The sequence below is a fragment of the Dendrobates tinctorius genome, unplaced genomic scaffold (genome assembly GCF_039654945.1).
Source record: "Dendrobates tinctorius isolate UK_male_01 unplaced genomic scaffold, ASM3965494v1 ptg000251l, whole genome shotgun sequence".
Classification (NCBI taxonomy): domain Eukaryota; kingdom Metazoa; phylum Chordata; class Amphibia; order Anura; family Dendrobatidae; genus Dendrobates; species Dendrobates tinctorius.
The window spans coordinates 11,164,670-11,182,325 of NW_027361918.1; the positions used below are offsets into that span (position 1 = coordinate 11,164,670).

Below are 17,656 nucleotides of genomic sequence, written 5' to 3' on the forward strand. Positions count from 1 at the left end.
CGAATCTCCTTCTGGTCCTTTGGCACGAGTTGTACTGGGATTTAGGATTTTGACTAGTGTTTTTGATCCGAGACACGTTTGCTGTTGACAGAAAAGTTCAGTTGATATGCAATGATGAAGTTTATAAAACACAACTATTTAGCAGAGGTTGGTTTCAATCCATTGACCGCTGGGTTTCACAATGTGAATTATGGTCTACAAATACAGTCGAGCAATTTTCTAGCAAACCATTTCTCTGTATATAGAGAACCAAAATGGGGAAGTGAAAAAAACTTAGCTAGTTTGTAGAAAAAGATGCAATGCAGCACAATTTAGCAGAGGATGGCTTCGATCCATCGACCTCTGGGTTATGGGCCCAGCACGCTTCCGCTGCGCCACTCTGCTTGTGTTAACAGATGTACAGAGTAAAATTCTAATGACTGTTTGTGTTCAGGTCGATGACATGTAAATTTTCAGCCATTACATATTTGTTGGCGACTAGAGTACTCCTGGGGTTCTGCAATTGTTTCTTTGTTTTTTTTTGCTTTCTTGTGTCATATTATTGTTGAAAATCATTAGAGGAAATGGTGTCTGACCATTGTTTAAGGTTCCGGTTAAAACTGGTGGGTGCGTCCGGCTGTTAGACGAAAGTTCGGCAGGCGTTTGTGTCTCTGTGGCGCAATCGGTTAGCGCGTTCGGCTGTTAACCGAAAGGTTGGTGGTTCGAGTCCACCCAGGGACGTTGGTTCCTTTTGCTTGGGTAGCATGCTACAGTTGAAGACGTTTTCACATTGGTGCTCAGCATCTCCATAAAGTAAAAGCACTGTTGCTGCCTAAGTTTTGAATTCACAAGGCAAACTGGAGAAAAAACTTTCCGGTTGTGTTTCTGTCTACATGTCCAGAAAGAGCATAGCTGTCTGGTATTTGCCAGAAGGTTGAAAACATCTGATAGAATACACAAAACTTCCTTCGAGCCGGAATTGAACCAGCGACCTAAGGATTGCTAATTTAGATCTACAGTCCTCCGCTCTACCAGCTGAGCTATCGAAGGCTTGATTTAGCCATTGTTGAAAGTCTTCAAGGTTTGGACGTGTGTGCCACGAGCAGGTGGCATAAACAATTCACTCGGCCAACTGAAAAAGGAATCCAAAGATTGTATTGGAGAATGCGGGCATCGATCCCGCTACCTCTCGCATGCTAAGCGAGCGCTCTACCACTTGAGCTAATCCCCCATGCCCGACGAACGCCATTATCAGTTTCACGCCACACCATGTCACAGTTTACTTATAGTCAAATGTGCCATTGAGTGCTTTTTTTTTTTTTTTTTTTTTTTTTTTTAAGTACAGATTCCTTTCTCCCATATTTGAAGAACATCTACGGAGTTCACAATGTGAATTATGGCCTACAAATAAAGTCGAGCAATTTTCTAGCAAACCATTTCTACGTATGTAGAGAACCAGACTGGGGGAGTAAAAAAAACTTACCTAGTTTGTAGAAAAAAGTTGTAATGCAGCACAATCCCAAGCAAAAAGATTGACCTTTTATGGTTTGGTTTGATTATAGAAAATGCTGAGAGGTCGCGAATCTCCTTCTGGTCCTTTGGCACGAGTTGTACTGGGATTTAGGATTTTGACTAGTGTTTTTGATCCGAGACACGTTTGCTGTTGACAGAAAAGTTCAGTTGATATGCAATGATGAAGTTTATAAATCACAACTATTTAGCAGAGGTTGGTTTCGATCCATCGACCGCTGGGTTTCACAATGTGAATTATGGCCTACAAATACAGTCGGGCAATTTTCTAGCAAACCATTTCTATGTATGTAGAGAACCAGACTGGGGGAGTAAAAAAAACTTACCTAGTTTGTAGAAAAAAGTTGTAATGCAGCACAATCCCAAGCAAAAAGATTGACCTTTTATTGTTTGGTTTGAATATAGAAAATGCTGAGAGGTCGCGAATCTCCTTCTGGTCCTTTGGCACGAGTTGTACTGGGATTTAGGATTTTGACTAGTGTTTTTGATCCGAGACACGTTTGCTGTTGACAGAAAAGTTCAGTTGATATGCAATGATGAAGTTTATAAAACACAACTATTTAGCAGAGGTTGGTTTCGATCCATCGACCGCTGGGTTTCACAATGTGAATTATGGCCTACAAATACAGTCGAGCAATTTTCTAGTAAACCATTTCTCTGTATATAGAGAACCAAACTGGGGGAATGAAAAAAAACTTACCTAGTTTGTAGAAAAAAGTTGTAATGCAGCACAATCCCAAGCGAAAAGATTGATCTTTTATGGTTTGGTTTGAATATAGAAAATGCTGAGAGGTCGCGAATCTCCTTCTGGTCCTTTGGCACGAGTTGTACTGGGATTTAGGATTTTGACTAGTGTTTTTGATCCGAGACACGTTTGCTGTTGACAGAAAAGTTCAGTTGATATGCAATGATGAAGTTTATAAAACACAACTATTTAGCAGAGGTTGGTTTCAATCCATTGACCGCTGGGTTTCACAATGTGAATTATGGTCTACAAATACAGTCGAGCAATTTTCTAGCAAACCATTTCTCTGTATATAGAGAACCAAAATGGGGAAGTGAAAAAAACTTAGCTAGTTTGTAGAAAAAGATGCAATGCAGCACAATTTAGCAGAGGATGGCTTCGATCCATCGACCTCTGGGTTATGGGCCCAGCACGCTTCCGCTGCGCCACTCTGCTTGTGTTAACAGATGTACAGAGTAAAATTCTAATGACTGTTTGTGTTCAGGTCGATGACATGTAAATTTTCAGCCATTACATATTTGTTGGCGACTAGAGTACTCCTGGGGTTCTGCAATTGTTTCTTTGTTTTTTTTTGCTTTCTTGTGTCATATTATTGTTGAAAATCATTAGAGGAAATGGTGTCTGACCATTGTTTAAGGTTCCGGTTAAAACTGGTGGGTGCGTCCGGCTGTTAGACGAAAGTTCGGCAGGCGTTTGTGTCTCTGTGGCGCAATCGGTTAGCGCGTTCGGCTGTTAACCGAAAGGTTGGTGGTTCGAGTCCACCCAGGGACGTTGGTTCCTTTTGCTTGGGTAGCATGCTACAGTTGAAGACGTTTTCACATTGGTGCTCAGCATCTCCATAAAGTAAAAGCACTGTTGCTGCCTAAGTTTTGAATTCACAAGGCAAACTGGAGAAAAAACTTTCCGGTTGTGTTTCTGTCTACATGTCCAGAAAGAGCATAGCTGTCTGGTATTTGCCAGAAGGTTGAAAACATCTGATAGAATACACAAAACTTCCTTCGAGCCGGAATTGAACCAGCGACCTAAGGATTGCTAATTTAGATCTACAGTCCTCCGCTCTACCAGCTGAGCTATCGAAGGCTTGATTTAGCCATTGTTGAAAGTCTTCAAGTTTTGGACGTGTGTGCCACGAGCAGGTGGCATAAACAATTCACTCGGCCAACTGAAAAAGGAATCCAAAGATTGTATTGGAGAATGCGGGCATCGATCCCGCTACCTCTCGCATGCTAAGCGAGCGCTCTACCACTTGAGCTAATCCCCCATGCCCGACGAACGCCATTATCAGTTTCACGCCACACCATGTCACAGTTTACTTATAGTCAAATGTGCCATTGAGTGCTTTTTTTTTTTTTTTTTTTTAAGTACAGATTCCTTTCTCCCATATTTGAAGAACATCTACGTAGTTCACAATGTGAATTATGGCCTACAAATACAGTCGGGCAATTTTCTAGCAAACCATTTCTATGTATGTAGAGAACCAGACTGGGGGAGTAAAAAAAACTTACCTAGTTTGTAGAAAAAAGTTGTAATGCAGCACAATCCCAAGCAAAAAGATTGACCTTTTATGGTTTGGTTTGAATATAGAAAATGCTGAGAGGTCGCGAATCTCCTTCTGGTCCTTTGGCACGAGTTGTACTGGGATTTAGGATTTTGACTAGTGTTTTTGATCCGAGACACGTTTGCTGTTGACAGAAAAGTTCAGTTGATATGCAATGATGAAGTTTATAAATCACAACTATTTAGCAGAGGTTGGTTTCGATCCATCGACCGCTGGGTTTCACAATGTGAATTATGGCCTACAAATACAGTCGGGCAATTTTCTAGCAAACCATTTCTATGTATGTAGAGAACCAGACTGGGGGAGTAAAAAAAACTTACCTAGTTTGTAGAAAAAAGTTGTAATGCAGCACAATCCCAAGCAAAAAGATTGACCTTTTATGGTTTGGTTTGAATATAGAAAATGCTGAGAGGTCGCGAATCTCCTTCTGGTCCTTTGGCACGAGTTGTACTGGGATTTAGGATTTTGACTAGTGTTTTTGATCCGAGACACGTTTGCTGTTGACAGAAAAGTTCAGTTGATATGCAATGATGAAGTTTATAAAACACAACTATTTAGCAGAGGTTGGTTTCGATCCATCGACCGCTGGGTTTCACAATGTGAATTATGGCCTACAAATACAGTCGAGCAATTTTCTAGTAAACCATTTCTCTGTATATAGAGAACCAAACTGGGGGAATGAAAAAAAACTTACCTAGTTTGTAGAAAAAAGTTGTAATGCAGCACAATCCCAAGCGAAAAGATTGATCTTTTATGGTTTGGTTTGAATATAGAAAATGCTGAGAGGTCGCGAATCTCCTTCTGGTCCTTTGGCACGAGTTGTACTGGGATTTAGGATTTTGACTAGTGTTTTTGATCCGAGACACGTTTGCTGTTGACAGAAAAGTTCAGTTGATATGCAATGATGAAGTTTATAAAACACAACTATTTAGCAGAGGTTGGTTTCAATCCATTGACCGCTGGGTTTCACAATGTGAATTATGGTCTACAAATACAGTCGAGCAATTTTCTAGCAAACCATTTCTCTGTATATAGAGAACCAAAATGGGGAAGTGAAAAAAAACTTAGCTAGTTTGTAGAAAAAGATGCAATGCAGCACAATTTAGCAGAGGATGGTTTCGATCCATCGACCTCTGGGTTATGGGCCCAGCACGCTTCCGCTGCGCCACTCTGCTTGTGTTAACAGATGTACAGAGTAAAATTCTAATGACTGTTTGTGTTCAGGTCGATGACATGTAAATTTTCAGCCATTACATATTTGTTGGCGACTAGAGTACTCCTGGGGTTCTGCAATTGTTTCTTTGTTTTTTTTTGCTTTCTTGTGTCATATTATTGTTGAAAATCATTAGAGGAAATGGTGTCTGACCATTGTTTAAGGTTCCGGTTAAAACTGGTGGGTGCGTCCGGCTGTTAGACGAAAGTTCGGCAGGCGTTTGTGTCTCTGTGGCGCAATCGGTTAGCGCGTTCGGCTGTTAACCGAAAGGTTGGTGGTTCGAGTCCACCCAGGGACGTTGGTTCCTTTTGCTTGGGTAGCATGCTACAGTTGAAGACGTTTTCACATTGGTGCTCAGCATCTCCATAAAGTAAAAGCACTGTTGCTGCCTAAGTTTTGAATTCACAAGGCAAACTGGAGAAAAAACTTTCCGGTTGTGTTTCTGTCTACATGTCCAGAAAGAGCATAGCTGTCTGGTATTTGCCAGAAGGTTGAAAACATCTGATAGAATACACAAAACTTCCTTCGAGCCGGAATTGAACCAGCGACCTAAGGATTGCTAATTTAGATCTACAGTCCTCCGCTCTACCAGCTGAGCTATCGAAGGCTTGATTTAGCCATTGTTGAAAGTCTTCAAGGTTTGGACGTGTGTGCCACGAGCAGGTGGCATAAACAATTCACTCGGCCAACTGAAAAAGGAATCCAAAGATTGTATTGGAGAATGCGGGCATCGATCCCGCTACCTCTCGCATGCTAAGCGAGCGCTCTACCACTTGAGCTAATCCCCCATGCCCGACGAACGCCATTATCAGTTTCACGCCACACCATGTCACAGTTTACTTATAGTCAAATGTGCCATTGAGTGCTTTTTTTTTTTTTTTTTTTTTTTTTTTTAAGTACAGATTCCTTTCTCCCATATTTGAAGAACATCTACGGAGTTCACAATGTGAATTATGGCCTACAAATAAAGTCGAGCAATTTTCTAGCAAACCATTTCTACGTATGTAGAGAACCAGACTGGGGGAGTAAAAAAAACTTACCTAGTTTGTAGAAAAAAGTTGTAATGCAGCACAATCCCAAGCAAAAAGATTGACCTTTTATGGTTTGGTTTGATTATAGAAAATGCTGAGAGGTCGCGAATCTCCTTCTGGTCCTTTGGCACGAGTTGTACTGGGATTTAGGATTTTGACTAGTGTTTTTGATCCGAGACACGTTTGCTGTTGACAGAAAAGTTCAGTTGATATGCAATGATGAAGTTTATAAATCACAACTATTTAGCAGAGGTTGGTTTCGATCCATCGACCGCTGGGTTTCACAATGTGAATTATGGCCTACAAATACAGTCGGGCAATTTTCTAGCAAACCATTTCTATGTATGTAGAGAACCAGACTGGGGGAGTAAAAAAAACTTACCTAGTTTGTAGAAAAAAGTTGTAATGCAGCACAATCCCAAGCAAAAAGATTGACCTTTTATGGTTTGGTTTGAATATAGAAAATGCTGAGAGGTCGCGAATCTCCTTCTGGTCCTTTGGCACGAGTTGTACTGGGATTTAGGATTTTGACTAGTGTTTTTGATCCGAGACACGTTTGCTGTTGACAGAAAAGTTCAGTTGATATGCAATGATGAAGTTTATAAAACACAACTATTTAGCAGAGGTTGGTTTCGATCCATCGACCGCTGGGTTTCACAATGTGAATTATGGCCTACAAATACAGTCGAGCAATTTTCTAGTAAACCATTTCTCTGTATATAGAGAACCAAACTGGGGGAATGAAAAAAAACTTACCTAGTTTGTAGAAAAAAGTTGTAATGCAGCACAATCCCAAGCGAAAAGATTGATCTTTTATGGTTTGGTTTGAATATAGAAAATGCTGAGAGGTCGCGAATCTCCTTCTGGTCCTTTGGCACGAGTTGTACTGGGATTTAGGATTTTGACTAGTGTTTTTGATCCGAGACACGTTTGCTGTTGACAGAAAAGTTCAGTTGATATGCAATGATGAAGTTTATAAAACACAACTATTTAGAAGAGGTTGGTTTCAATCCATTGACCGCTGGGTTTCACAATGTGAATTATGGCCTACAAATACAGTCGTGCAATTTTCTAGTAAACCATTTCTCTGTATATAGAGAACCAAACTGGGGGAATGAAAAAAAACTTACCTAGTTTGTAGAAAAAAGTTGTAATGCAGCACAATTTAGCAGAGGATGGTTTCGATCCATCGACCTCTGGGTTATGGGCCCAGCACGCTTCCGCTGCGCCACTCTGCTTGTGTTAACAGATGTACAGAGTAAAATTCTAATGACTGTTTGTGTTCAGGTCGATGACATGTAAATTTTCAGCCATTACATATTTGTTGGCGACTAGAGTACTCCTGGGGTTCTGCAATTGTTTCTTTGTTTTTTTTTGCTTTCTTGTGTCATATTATTGTTGAAAATCATTAGAGGAAATGGTGTCTGACCATTGTTTAAGGTTCCGGTTAAAACTGGTGGGTGCGTCCGGCTGTTAGACGAAAGTTCGGCAGGCGTTTGTGTCTCTGTGGCGCAATCGGTTAGCGCGTTCGGCTGTTAACCGAAAGGTTGGTGGTTCGAGTCCACCCAGGGACGTTGGTTCCTTTTGCTTGGGTAGCATGCTACAGTTGAAGACGTTTTCACATTGGTGCTCAGCATCTCCATAAAGTAAAAGCACTGTTGCTGCCTAAGTTTTGAATTCACAAGGCAAACTGGAGAAAAAACTTTCCGGTTGTGTTTCTGTCTACATGTCCAGAAAGAGCATAGCTGTCTGGTATTTGCCAGAAGGTTGAAAACATCTGATAGAATACACAAAACTTCCTTCGAGCCGGAATTGAACCAGCGACCTAAGGATTGCTAATTTAGATCTACAGTCCTCCGCTCTACCAGCTGAGCTATCGAAGGCTTGATTTAGCCATTGTTGAAAGTCTTCAAGGTTTGGACGTGTGTGCCACGAGCAGGTGGCATAAACAATTCACTCGGCCAACTGAAAAAGGAATCCAAAGATTGTATTGGAGAATGCGGGCATCGATCCCGCTACCTCTCGCATGCTAAGCGAGCGCTCTACCACTTGAGCTAATCCCCCATGCCCGACGAACGCCATTATCAGTTTCACGCCACACCATGTCACAGTTTACTTATAGTCAAATGTGCCATTGAGTGCTTTTTTTTTTTTTTTTTTTTAAGTACAGATTCCTTTCTCCCATATTTGAAGAACATCTACGTAGTTCACAATGTGAATTATGGCCTACAAATACAGTCGGGCAATTTTCTAGCAAACCATTTCTATGTATGTAGAGAACCAGACTGGGGGAGTAAAAAAAACTTACCTAGTTTGTAGAAAAAAGTTGTAATGCAGCACAATCCCAAGCAAAAAGATTGACCTTTTATGGTTTGGTTTGAATATAGAAAATGCTGAGAGGTCGCGAATCTCCTTCTGGTCCTTTGGCACGAGTTGTACTGGGATTTAGGATTTTGACTAGTGTTTTTGATCCGAGACACGTTTGCTGTTGACAGAAAAGTTCAGTTGATATGCAATGATGAAGTTTATAAATCACAACTATTTAGCAGAGGTTGGTTTCGATCCATCGACCGCTGGGTTTCACAATGTGAATTATGGCCTACAAATACAGTCGGGCAATTTTCTAGCAAACCATTTCTATGTATGTAGAGAACCAGACTGGGGGAGTAAAAAAAACTTACCTAGTTTGTAGAAAAAAGTTGTAATGCAGCACAATCCCAAGCAAAAAGATTGACCTTTTATGGTTTGGTTTGAATATAGAAAATGCTGAGAGGTCGCGAATCTCCTTCTGGTCCTTTGGCACGAGTTGTACTGGGATTTAGGATTTTGACTAGTGTTTTTGATCCGAGACACGTTTGCTGTTGACAGAAAAGTTCAGTTGATATGCAATGATGAAGTTTATAAAACACAACTATTTAGCAGAGGTTGGTTTCGATCCATCGACCGCTGGGTTTCACAATGTGAATTATGGCCTACAAATACAGTCGAGCAATTTTCTAGTAAACCATTTCTCTGTATATAGAGAACCAAACTGGGGGAATGAAAAAAAACTTACCTAGTTTGTAGAAAAAAGTTGTAATGCAGCACAATCCCAAGCGAAAAGATTGATCTTTTATGGTTTGGTTTGAATATAGAAAATGCTGAGAGGTCGCGAATCTCCTTCTGGTCCTTTGGCACGAGTTGTACTGGGATTTAGGATTTTGACTAGTGTTTTTGATCCGAGACACGTTTGCTGTTGACAGAAAAGTTCAGTTGATATGCAATGATGAAGTTTATAAAACACAACTATTTAGCAGAGGTTGGTTTCAATCCATTGACCGCTGGGTTTCACAATGTGAATTATGGTCTACAAATACAGTCGAGCAATTTTCTAGCAAACCATTTCTCTGTATATAGAGAACCAAAATGGGGAAGTGAAAAAAAACTTAGCTAGTTTGTAGAAAAAGATGCAATGCAGCACAATTTAGCAGAGGATGGTTTTGATCCATCGACCTCTGGGTTATGGGCCCAGCACGCTTCCGCTGCGCCACTCTGCTTGTGTTAACAGATGTACAGAGTAAAATTCTAATGACTGTTTGTGTTCAGGTCGATGACATGTAAATTTTCAGCCATTACATATTTGTTGGCGACTAGAGTACTCCTGGGGTTCTGCAATTGTTTCTTTGTTTTTTTTTGCTTTCTTGTGTCATATTATTGTTGAAAATCATTAGAGGAAATGGTGTCTGACCATTGTTTAAGGTTCCGGTTAAAACTGGTGGGTGCGTCCGGCTGTTAGACGAAAGTTCGGCAGGCGTTTGTGTCTCTGTGGCGCAATCGGTTAGCGCGTTCGGCTGTTAACCGAAAGGTTGGTGGTTCGAGTCCACCCAGGGACGTTGGTTCCTTTTGCTTGGGTAGCATGCTACAGTTGAAGACGTTTTCACATTGGTGCTCAGCATCTCCATAAAGTAAAAGCACTGTTGCTGCCTAAGTTTTGAATTCACAAGGCAAACTGGAGAAAAAACTTTCCGGTTGTGTTTCTGTCTACATGTCCAGAAAGAGCATAGCTGTCTGGTATTTGCCAGAAGGTTGAAAACATCTGATAGAATACACAAAACTTCCTTCGAGCCGGAATTGAACCAGCGACCTAAGGATTGCTAATTTAGATCTACAGTCCTCCGCTCTACCAGCTGAGCTATCGAAGGCTTGATTTAGCCATTGTTGAAAGTCTTCAAGGTTTGGACGTGTGTGCCACGAGCAGGTGGCATAAACAATTCACTCGGCCAACTGAAAAAGGAATCCAAAGATTGTATTGGAGAATGCGGGCATCGATCCCGCTACCTCTCGCATGCTAAGCGAGCGCTCTACCACTTGAGCTAATCCCCCATGCCCGACGAACGCCATTATCAGTTTCACGCCACACCATGTCACAGTTTACTTATAGTCAAATGTGCCATTGAGTGCTTTTTTTTTTTTTTTTTTTTTTTTTTTTAAGTACAGATTCCTTTCTCCCATATTTGAAGAACATCTACGGAGTTCACAATGTGAATTATGGCCTACAAATAAAGTCGAGCAATTTTCTAGCAAACCATTTCTACGTATGTAGAGAACCAGACTGGGGGAGTAAAAAAAACTTACCTAGTTTGTAGAAAAAAGTTGTAATGCAGCACAATCCCAAGCAAAAAGATTGACCTTTTATGGTTTGGTTTGATTATAGAAAATGCTGAGAGGTCGCGAATCTCCTTCTGGTCCTTTGGCACGAGTTGTACTGGGATTTAGGATTTTGACTAGTGTTTTTGATCCGAGACACGTTTGCTGTTGACAGAAAAGTTCAGTTGATATGCAATGATGAAGTTTATAAATCACAACTATTTAGCAGAGGTTGGTTTCGATCCATCGACCGCTGGGTTTCACAATGTGAATTATGGCCTACAAATACAGTCGGGCAATTTTCTAGCAAACCATTTCTATGTATGTAGAGAACCAGACTGGGGGAGTAAAAAAAACTTACCTAGTTTGTAGAAAAAAGTTGTAATGCAGCACAATCCCAAGCAAAAAGATTGACCTTTTATGGTTTGGTTTGAATATAGAAAATGCTGAGAGGTCGCGAATCTCCTTCTGGTCCTTTGGCACGAGTTGTACTGGGATTTAGGATTTTGACTAGTGTTTTTGATCCGAGACACGTTTGCTGTTGACAGAAAAGTTCAGTTGATATGCAATGATGAAGTTTATAAAACACAACTATTTAGCAGAGGTTGGTTTCGATCCATCGACCGCTGGGTTTCACAATGTGAATTATGGCCTACAAATACAGTCGAGCAATTTTCTAGTAAACCATTTCTCTGTATATAGAGAACCAAACTGGGGGAATGAAAAAAAACTTACCTAGTTTGTAGAAAAAAGTTGTAATGCAGCACAATCCCAAGCGAAAAGATTGATCTTTTATGGTTTGGTTTGAATATAGAAAATGCTGAGAGGTCGCGAATCTCCTTCTGGTCCTTTGGCACGAGTTGTACTGGGATTTAGGATTTTGACTAGTGTTTTTGATCCGAGACACGTTTGCTGTTGACAGAAAAGTTCAGTTGATATGCAATGATGAAGTTTATAAAACACAACTATTTAGAAGAGGTTGGTTTCAATCCATTGACCGCTGGGTTTCACAATGTGAATTATGGCCTACAAATACAGTCGTGCAATTTTCTAGTAAACCATTTCTCTGTATATAGAGAACCAAACTGGGGGAATGAAAAAAAACTTACCTAGTTTGTAGAAAAAAGTTGTAATGCAGCACAATTTAGCAGAGGATGGTTTCGATCCATCGACCTCTGGGTTATGGGCCCAGCACGCTTCCGCTGCGCCACTCTGCTTGTGTTAACAGATGTACAGAGTAAAATTCTAATGACTGTTTGTGTTCAGGTCGATGACATGTAAATTTTCAGCCATTACATATTTGTTGGCGACTAGAGTACTCCTGGGGTTCTGCAATTGTTTCTTTGTTTTTTTTTGCTTTCTTGTGTCATATTATTGTTGAAAATCATTAGAGGAAATGGTGTCTGACCATTGTTTAAGGTTCCGGTTAAAACTGGTGGGTGCGTCCGGCTGTTAGACGAAAGTTCGGCAGGCGTTTGTGTCTCTGTGGCGCAATCGGTTAGCGCGTTCGGCTGTTAACCGAAAGGTTGGTGGTTCGAGTCCACCCAGGGACGTTGGTTCCTTTTGCTTGGGTAGCATGCTACAGTTGAAGACGTTTTCACATTGGTGCTCAGCATCTCCATAAAGTAAAAGCACTGTTGCTGCCTAAGTTTTGAATTCACAAGGCAAACTGGAGAAAAAACTTTCCGGTTGTGTTTCTGTCTACATGTCCAGAAAGAGCATAGCTGTCTGGTATTTGCCAGAAGGTTGAAAACATCTGATAGAATACACAAAACTTCCTTCGAGCCGGAATTGAACCAGCGACCTAAGGATTGCTAATTTAGATCTACAGTCCTCCGCTCTACCAGCTGAGCTATCGAAGGCTTGATTTAGCCATTGTTGAAAGTCTTCAAGGTTTGGACGTGTGTGCCACGAGCAGGTGGCATAAACAATTCACTCGGCCAACTGAAAAAGGAATCCAAAGATTGTATTGGAGAATGCGGGCATCGATCCCGCTACCTCTCGCATGCTAAGCGAGCGCTCTACCACTTGAGCTAATCCCCCATGCCCGACGAACGCCATTATCAGTTTCACGCCACACCATGTCACAGTTTACTTATAGTCAAATGTGCCATTGAGTGCTTTTTTTTTTTTTTTTTTTTTTTTTTTTAAGTACAGATTCCTTTCTCCCATATTTGAAGAACATCTACGGAGTTCACAATGTGAATTATGGCCTACAAATAAAGTCGAGCAATTTTCTAGCAAACCATTTCTACGTATGTAGAGAACCAGACTGGGGGAGTAAAAAAAACTTACCTAGTTTGTAGAAAAAAGTTGTAATGCAGCACAATCCCAAGCAAAAAGATTGACCTTTTATGGTTTGGTTTGATTATAGAAAATGCTGAGAGGTCGCGAATCTCCTTCTGGTCCTTTGGCACGAGTTGTACTGGGATTTAGGATTTTGACTAGTGTTTTTGATCCGAGACACGTTTGCTGTTGACAGAAAAGTTCAGTTGATATGCAATGATGAAGTTTATAAATCACAACTATTTAGCAGAGGTTGGTTTCGATCCATCGACCGCTGGGTTTCACAATGTGAATTATGGCCTACAAATACAGTCGGGCAATTTTCTAGCAAACCATTTCTATGTATGTAGAGAACCAGACTGGGGGAGTAAAAAAAACTTACCTAGTTTGTAGAAAAAAGTTGTAATGCAGCACAATCCCAAGCAAAAAGATTGACCTTTTATGGTTTGGTTTGAATATAGAAAATGCTGAGAGGTCGCGAATCTCCTTCTGGTCCTTTGGCACGAGTTGTACTGGGATTTAGGATTTTGACTAGTGTTTTTGATCCGAGACACGTTTGCTGTTGACAGAAAAGTTCAGTTGATATGCAATGATGAAGTTTATAAAACACAACTATTTAGCAGAGGTTGGTTTCGATCCATCGACCGCTGGGTTTCACAATGTGAATTATGGCCTACAAATACAGTCGAGCAATTTTCTAGTAAACCATTTCTCTGTATATAGAGAACCAAACTGGGGGAATGAAAAAAAACTTACCTAGTTTGTAGAAAAAAGTTGTAATGCAGCACAATCCCAAGCGAAAAGATTGATCTTTTATGGTTTGGTTTGAATATAGAAAATGCTGAGAGGTCGCGAATCTCCTTCTGGTCCTTTGGCACGAGTTGTACTGGGATTTAGGATTTTGACTAGTGTTTTTGATCCGAGACACGTTTGCTGTTGACAGAAAAGTTCAGTTGATATGCAATGATGAAGTTTATAAAACACAACTATTTAGAAGAGGTTGGTTTCAATCCATTGACCGCTGGGTTTCACAATGTGAATTATGGCCTACAAATACAGTCGTGCAATTTTCTAGTAAACCATTTCTCTGTATATAGAGAACCAAACTGGGGGAATGAAAAAAAACTTACCTAGTTTGTAGAAAAAAGTTGTAATGCAGCACAATTTAGCAGAGGATGGTTTCGATCCATCGACCTCTGGGTTATGGGCCCAGCACGCTTCCGCTGCGCCACTCTGCTTGTGTTAACAGATGTACAGAGTAAAATTCTAATGACTGTTTGTGTTCAGGTCGATGACATGTAAATTTTCAGCCATTACATATTTGTTGGCGACTAGAGTACTCCTGGGGTTCTGCAATTGTTTCTTTGTTTTTTTTTGCTTTCTTGTGTCATATTATTGTTGAAAATCATTAGAGGAAATGGTGTCTGACCATTGTTTAAGGTTCCGGTTAAAACTGGTGGGTGCGTCCGGCTGTTAGACGAAAGTTCGGCAGGCGTTTGTGTCTCTGTGGCGCAATCGGTTAGCGCGTTCGGCTGTTAACCGAAAGGTTGGTGGTTCGAGTCCACCCAGGGACGTTGGTTCCTTTTGCTTGGGTAGCATGCTACAGTTGAAGACGTTTTCACATTGGTGCTCAGCATCTCCATAAAGTAAAAGCACTGTTGCTGCCTAAGTTTTGAATTCACAAGGCAAACTGGAGAAAAAACTTTCCGGTTGTGTTTCTGTCTACATGTCCAGAAAGAGCATAGCTGTCTGGTATTTGCCAGAAGGTTGAAAACATCTGATAGAATACACAAAACTTCCTTCGAGCCGGAATTGAACCAGCGACCTAAGGATTGCTAATTTAGATCTACAGTCCTCCGCTCTACCAGCTGAGCTATCGAAGGCTTGATTTAGCCATTGTTGAAAGTCTTCAAGGTTTGGACGTGTGTGCCACGAGCAGGTGGCATAAACAATTCACTCGGCCAACTGAAAAAGGAATCCAAAGATTGTATTGGAGAATGCGGGCATCGATCCCGCTACCTCTCGCATGCTAAGCGAGCGCTCTACCACTTGAGCTAATCCCCCATGCCCGACGAACGCCATTATCAGTTTCACGCCACACCATGTCACAGTTTACTTATAGTCAAATGTGCCATTGAGTGCTTTTTTTTTTTTTTTTTTTTTTTTTTTTAAGTACAGATTCCTTTCTCCCATATTTGAAGAACATCTACGGAGTTCACAATGTGAATTATGGCCTACAAATAAAGTCGAGCAATTTTCTAGCAAACCATTTCTACGTATGTAGAGAACCAGACTGGGGGAGTAAAAAAAACTTACCTAGTTTGTAGAAAAAAGTTGTAATGCAGCACAATCCCAAGCAAAAAGATTGACCTTTTATGGTTTGGTTTGATTATAGAAAATGCTGAGAGGTCGCGAATCTCCTTCTGGTCCTTTGGCACGAGTTGTACTGGGATTTAGGATTTTGACTAGTGTTTTTGATCCGAGACACGTTTGCTGTTGACAGAAAAGTTCAGTTGATATGCAATGATGAAGTTTATAAATCACAACTATTTAGCAGAGGTTGGTTTCGATCCATCGACCGCTGGGTTTCACAATGTGAATTATGGCCTACAAATACAGTCGGGCAATTTTCTAGCAAACCATTTCTATGTATGTAGAGAACCAGACTGGGGGAGTAAAAAAAACTTACCTAGTTTGTAGAAAAAAGTTGTAATGCAGCACAATCCCAAGCAAAAAGATTGACCTTTTATGGTTTGGTTTGAATATAGAAAATGCTGAGAGGTCGCGAATCTCCTTCTGGTCCTTTGGCACGAGTTGTACTGGGATTTAGGATTTTGACTAGTGTTTTTGATCCGAGACACGTTTGCTGTTGACAGAAAAGTTCAGTTGATATGCAATGATGAAGTTTATAAAACACAACTATTTAGCAGAGGTTGGTTTCGATCCATCGACCGCTGGGTTTCACAATGTGAATTATGGCCTACAAATACAGTCGAGCAATTTTCTAGTAAACCATTTCTCTGTATATAGAGAACCAAACTGGGGGAATGAAAAAAAACTTACCTAGTTTGTAGAAAAAAGTTGTAATGCAGCACAATCCCAAGCGAAAAGATTGATCTTTTATGGTTTGGTTTGAATATAGAAAATGCTGAGAGGTCGCGAATCTCCTTCTGGTCCTTTGGCACGAGTTGTACTGGGATTTAGGATTTTGACTAGTGTTTTTGATCCGAGACACGTTTGCTGTTGACAGAAAAGTTCAGTTGATATGCAATGATGAAGTTTATAAAACACAACTATTTAGAAGAGGTTGGTTTCAATCCATTGACCGCTGGGTTTCACAATGTGAATTATGGCCTACAAATACAGTCGTGCAATTTTCTAGTAAACCATTTCTCTGTATATAGAGAACCAAACTGGGGGAATGAAAAAAAACTTACCTAGTTTGTAGAAAAAAGTTGTAATGCAGCACAATTTAGCAGAGGATGGTTTCGATCCATCGACCTCTGGGTTATGGGCCCAGCACGCTTCCGCTGCGCCACTCTGCTTGTGTTAACAGATGTACAGAGTAAAATTCTAATGACTGTTTGTGTTCAGGTCGATGACATGTAAATTTTCAGCCATTACATATTTGTTGGCGACTAGAGTACTCCTGGGGTTCTGCAATTGTTTCTTTGTTTTTTTTTGCTTTCTTGTGTCATATTATTGTTGAAAATCATTAGAGGAAATGGTGTCTGACCATTGTTTAAGGTTCCGGTTAAAACTGGTGGGTGCGTCCGGCTGTTAGACGAAAGTTCGGCAGGTGTTTGTGTCTCTGTGGCGCAATCGGTTAGCGCGTTCGGCTGTTAACCGAAAGGTTGGTGGTTCGAGTCCACCCAGGGACGTTGGTTCCTTTTGCTTGGGTAGCATGCTACAGTTGAAGACGTTTTCACATTGGTGCTCAGCATCTCCATAAAGTAAAAGCACTGTTGCTGCCTAAGTTTTGAATTCACAAGGCAAACTGGAGAAAAAACTTTCCGGTTGTGTTTCTGTCTACATGTCCAGAAAGAGCATAGCTGTCTGGTATTTGCCAGAAGGTTGAAAACATCTGATAGAATACACAAAACTTCCTTCGAGCCGGAATTGAACCAGCGACCTAAGGATTGCTAATTTAGATCTACAGTCCTCCGCTCTACCAGCTGAGCTATCGAAGGCTTGATTTAGCCATTGTTGAAAGTCTTCAAGGTTTGGACGTGTGTGCCACGAGCAGGTGGCATAAACAATTCACTCGGCCAACTGAAAAAGGAATCCAAAGATTGTATTGGAGAATGCGGGCACCTCTCGCATGCTAAGCGAGCGCTCTACCACTTGAGCTAATCCCCCATGCCCGACGAACGCCATTATCAGTTTCACGCCACACCATGTCACAGTTTACTTATAGTCAAATGTGCCATTGAGTGCTTTTTTTTTTTTTTTTTTTTTTTTTTTTAAGTACAGATTCCTTTCTCCCATATTTGAAGAACATCTACGGAGTTCACAATGTGAATTATGGCCTACAAATAAAGTCGAGCAATTTTCTAGCAAACCATTTCTACGTATGTAGAGAACCAGACTGGGGGAGTAAAAAAAACTTACCTAGTTTGTAGAAAAAAGTTGTAATGCAGCACAATCCCAAGCAAAAAGATTGACCTTTTATGGTTTGGTTTGATTAT

At 40.8% G+C, this 17,656-nt stretch overlaps 23 non-coding genes across 23 annotated transcripts; 8 read left to right on the forward strand and 15 right to left on the reverse strand.

The window, feature by feature from the left end:
- Window positions 1-646: 646 nt before the first annotated feature.
- On the forward strand, window positions 647-720 carry TRNAN-GUU (transfer RNA asparagine (anticodon GUU)). The gene has a single exon. It is a non-coding gene; the product is annotated as a tRNA-Asn (tRNA).
- Window positions 721-943: 223 nt separating this feature from the next.
- TRNAY-GUA (transfer RNA tyrosine (anticodon GUA)) lies at window positions 944-1,029 on the reverse strand. Its single transcript is given in 2 exon segments — window positions 944-979; window positions 993-1,029. It is a non-coding gene; the product is annotated as a tRNA-Tyr (tRNA).
- A 108-nt stretch (window positions 1,030-1,137) lies between these two features.
- Window positions 1,138-1,210, reverse strand: TRNAA-AGC (transfer RNA alanine (anticodon AGC)). The gene has a single exon. It is a non-coding gene; the product is annotated as a tRNA-Ala (tRNA).
- Window positions 1,211-2,951: 1,741 nt separating this feature from the next.
- On the forward strand, window positions 2,952-3,025 carry TRNAN-GUU (transfer RNA asparagine (anticodon GUU)). The gene has a single exon. It is a non-coding gene; the product is annotated as a tRNA-Asn (tRNA).
- Window positions 3,026-3,248: 223 nt separating this feature from the next.
- Window positions 3,249-3,334, reverse strand: TRNAY-GUA (transfer RNA tyrosine (anticodon GUA)). The gene is given in 2 exon segments: window positions 3,249-3,284; window positions 3,298-3,334. It is a non-coding gene; the product is annotated as a tRNA-Tyr (tRNA).
- Window positions 3,335-3,442: 108 nt separating this feature from the next.
- Window positions 3,443-3,515, reverse strand: TRNAA-AGC (transfer RNA alanine (anticodon AGC)). Its single transcript has one exon. It is a non-coding gene; the product is annotated as a tRNA-Ala (tRNA).
- A 1,734-nt stretch (window positions 3,516-5,249) lies between these two features.
- TRNAN-GUU (transfer RNA asparagine (anticodon GUU)) lies at window positions 5,250-5,323 on the forward strand. The gene has a single exon. It is a non-coding gene; the product is annotated as a tRNA-Asn (tRNA).
- Window positions 5,324-5,546: 223 nt separating this feature from the next.
- TRNAY-GUA (transfer RNA tyrosine (anticodon GUA)) lies at window positions 5,547-5,632 on the reverse strand. The gene is given in 2 exon segments: window positions 5,547-5,582; window positions 5,596-5,632. It is a non-coding gene; the product is annotated as a tRNA-Tyr (tRNA).
- Window positions 5,633-5,740: 108 nt separating this feature from the next.
- On the reverse strand, window positions 5,741-5,813 carry TRNAA-AGC (transfer RNA alanine (anticodon AGC)). The gene has a single exon. It is a non-coding gene; the product is annotated as a tRNA-Ala (tRNA).
- A 1,743-nt stretch (window positions 5,814-7,556) lies between these two features.
- Window positions 7,557-7,630, forward strand: TRNAN-GUU (transfer RNA asparagine (anticodon GUU)). The gene has a single exon. It is a non-coding gene; the product is annotated as a tRNA-Asn (tRNA).
- A 223-nt stretch (window positions 7,631-7,853) lies between these two features.
- On the reverse strand, window positions 7,854-7,939 carry TRNAY-GUA (transfer RNA tyrosine (anticodon GUA)). Its single transcript is given in 2 exon segments — window positions 7,854-7,889; window positions 7,903-7,939. It is a non-coding gene; the product is annotated as a tRNA-Tyr (tRNA).
- Window positions 7,940-8,047: 108 nt separating this feature from the next.
- On the reverse strand, window positions 8,048-8,120 carry TRNAA-AGC (transfer RNA alanine (anticodon AGC)). The gene has a single exon. It is a non-coding gene; the product is annotated as a tRNA-Ala (tRNA).
- Window positions 8,121-9,854: 1,734 nt separating this feature from the next.
- TRNAN-GUU (transfer RNA asparagine (anticodon GUU)) lies at window positions 9,855-9,928 on the forward strand. Its single transcript has one exon. It is a non-coding gene; the product is annotated as a tRNA-Asn (tRNA).
- A 223-nt stretch (window positions 9,929-10,151) lies between these two features.
- Window positions 10,152-10,237, reverse strand: TRNAY-GUA (transfer RNA tyrosine (anticodon GUA)). The gene is given in 2 exon segments: window positions 10,152-10,187; window positions 10,201-10,237. It is a non-coding gene; the product is annotated as a tRNA-Tyr (tRNA).
- A 108-nt stretch (window positions 10,238-10,345) lies between these two features.
- TRNAA-AGC (transfer RNA alanine (anticodon AGC)) lies at window positions 10,346-10,418 on the reverse strand. Its single transcript has one exon. It is a non-coding gene; the product is annotated as a tRNA-Ala (tRNA).
- Window positions 10,419-12,161: 1,743 nt separating this feature from the next.
- On the forward strand, window positions 12,162-12,235 carry TRNAN-GUU (transfer RNA asparagine (anticodon GUU)). The gene has a single exon. It is a non-coding gene; the product is annotated as a tRNA-Asn (tRNA).
- A 223-nt stretch (window positions 12,236-12,458) lies between these two features.
- TRNAY-GUA (transfer RNA tyrosine (anticodon GUA)) lies at window positions 12,459-12,544 on the reverse strand. Its single transcript is given in 2 exon segments — window positions 12,459-12,494; window positions 12,508-12,544. It is a non-coding gene; the product is annotated as a tRNA-Tyr (tRNA).
- Window positions 12,545-12,652: 108 nt separating this feature from the next.
- TRNAA-AGC (transfer RNA alanine (anticodon AGC)) lies at window positions 12,653-12,725 on the reverse strand. The gene has a single exon. It is a non-coding gene; the product is annotated as a tRNA-Ala (tRNA).
- Window positions 12,726-14,468: 1,743 nt separating this feature from the next.
- On the forward strand, window positions 14,469-14,542 carry TRNAN-GUU (transfer RNA asparagine (anticodon GUU)). Its single transcript has one exon. It is a non-coding gene; the product is annotated as a tRNA-Asn (tRNA).
- A 223-nt stretch (window positions 14,543-14,765) lies between these two features.
- On the reverse strand, window positions 14,766-14,851 carry TRNAY-GUA (transfer RNA tyrosine (anticodon GUA)). The gene is given in 2 exon segments: window positions 14,766-14,801; window positions 14,815-14,851. It is a non-coding gene; the product is annotated as a tRNA-Tyr (tRNA).
- Window positions 14,852-14,959: 108 nt separating this feature from the next.
- TRNAA-AGC (transfer RNA alanine (anticodon AGC)) lies at window positions 14,960-15,032 on the reverse strand. Its single transcript has one exon. It is a non-coding gene; the product is annotated as a tRNA-Ala (tRNA).
- Window positions 15,033-16,775: 1,743 nt separating this feature from the next.
- Window positions 16,776-16,849, forward strand: TRNAN-GUU (transfer RNA asparagine (anticodon GUU)). Its single transcript has one exon. It is a non-coding gene; the product is annotated as a tRNA-Asn (tRNA).
- Window positions 16,850-17,072: 223 nt separating this feature from the next.
- On the reverse strand, window positions 17,073-17,158 carry TRNAY-GUA (transfer RNA tyrosine (anticodon GUA)). Its single transcript is given in 2 exon segments — window positions 17,073-17,108; window positions 17,122-17,158. It is a non-coding gene; the product is annotated as a tRNA-Tyr (tRNA).
- Window positions 17,159-17,656: the final 498 nt, after the last annotated feature.